Source organism: Cebus imitator, unplaced genomic scaffold (genome assembly GCF_001604975.1).
Source record: "Cebus imitator isolate Cc_AM_T3 unplaced genomic scaffold, Cebus_imitator-1.0 Scaffold123, whole genome shotgun sequence".
In the NCBI taxonomy this organism is placed as follows: domain Eukaryota; kingdom Metazoa; phylum Chordata; class Mammalia; order Primates; family Cebidae; genus Cebus; species Cebus imitator.
The window spans coordinates 1985820-1987554 of record NW_016107438.1 but is presented as its reverse complement, the minus strand read 5'-3'; the positions used below and the strand labels follow the sequence as shown (position 1 = coordinate 1987554).

At 48.1% G+C, this 1735-nt stretch overlaps 1 protein-coding gene across 1 annotated transcript in view; it reads left to right on the top strand.

The window, feature by feature from the left end:
* TTLL6 (tubulin tyrosine ligase like 6) overlaps nucleotides 1–1511 on the top strand; it is a 41358-nt gene extending 39847 nt beyond the window's left edge. Inside the window, exon 14 of the mRNA XM_017540047.2 lies at nucleotides 775–1511. The gene's annotated coding sequence lies outside the window, so the exon portion shown is untranslated. The remainder of the gene's footprint in view (nucleotides 1–774) is intronic.
* The last annotated feature ends 224 nt before the right edge of the window (nucleotides 1512–1735 follow it).

Here is a 1735-nt window from a genome sequence, read left to right as displayed (position 1 = left end):
CACTGCAACCTCCACCATCCAGGTTCAAGTGATTCTCTTGCCTCAGCCTCCTGAGTAGTTAAGACTACAGGTGCGCTACCATGCCTGGCTAATTTTGGGATGTAGTTTTAGTAGAGATGGGGGTTCTCCATATTGGCCTCGCTGGTCTCAAATTCTTGACCTCGGGTGATCTACCTGCCTCAGCCTCCCAAAGAGCTGGGATTACAGGCATGAGCCACTGTGGCTGTCCTCATTTTGTAGGATTTTAAGGATGACTCACAGCTTGACAAAGTGGGAAGCCTGACAGCTTACTGAATCAATGGTACCTGCAAAGATGGTGATGCTGTTGCTGTTGCTGATGATATTGTGCTGATGGCGATGAGCCCAGTGTGAAGTGGCCCAAGACACACTTCCCACTGGTGTACTAAAAGCTTTGCATATATTATCTCAGTTCTCAAGGCATTGTTGTTGTCCTTTTTCTAATCGGGAAACCAAGGCTGAGAGAGGTGAAGTAATTGTCCAAGGGCGTACAGCTTCTTAGCCACCAGAACATTCTCTCCAGCCAGCCATCTTGGCTGCTCTTAAATGACCCATATCCAATATTTCAGACAAGAAGGCTTCAGGGAGATGAATGCTGTGTAGGTAGAATGAGTTTCTGGTGACTACAGATATGAGTCACCTAAGTGTCTTATGATCCACTAGATGGGAATGGTGATGATCAGTTAATTGACTTTAATATTCTGGAGGGCATTTTAAAGGAGTATCTTTAAAAAAAAATCTTTTCTTTTTTTCCAGAATCAGACTGGATCTCTGCCATTTCCCCCTTCCTACCTCTTAACTTGCAGGAAATGGTTTGTCTCTTCCCACAGTGTCTCCAGTGTCCACAGAATCAACTGAAGTTTTGCTTCCTCATCTAGATGTCCTGGTCCTTCATTAGCTCCCATTAGCAGCCCTGAGGCCAGCAGCTCTGCCTTTGTGCCCTCCCAGTTAGCTTACAGTGCTACAGGACCATGATTCCTGGGGGTCGATTGGTGCTGCCCCAGGACACATCTCAGTTGCCCTACCAGTGACACTTCTCTGGATTCCTCACATGGCACCATCATCCGGAACACTCCCCCAGATAAAGCAACTTGGGGAGTGGTGTTTCACAGAAGGACTCATTATTTCCAGGAGTCAAAAGCCCTCAGTCCACCAGTAGAACTGTGCCAGTTGATCTTCACCTCCAGGATAAAAGACAAGGTCAGAGATGGGCAAGGTCCATAACTCTGAACCCCGAGTGAGAGAACTGAGGCAGCTACAACTTTGCAAAGTCAAGACCCGACCACCTCCCATCCCCAGCCCAAAGACTTGCCACCTCAGTGCCCGAGCATCTTCTGGTGACCTTCCTCACCAGCCCAACTTAATCTCACCAGTGAAAACAGAGGTGAGGTGAGAGTACCCAGCCTGAAGATGCTTCTTCCATCAACCTGCACAAATGATACACTTTCCCCTCAGGCATCCATTAATAAAAAAAATTGCCATGCTCACTGCCAGGAGCAGGAGCCTGATCTGGAGGGAGAATGGGAAAGGAAGGTAGTGGGGAGACAGTTATCCTGAGTACACCTCACCAAGAAAGTTTCAGGCCAGGCACAGTGGCTCACACCTGTAATCCTGGCACTTCGGGAGGCTGAGGTGGGCAGACCACCTGAGGTCAGGAGTTCAAGACCAGCCTGGCAAACATGGTGAAACCCTGTCTCTACTAAAAATACAAAAATTA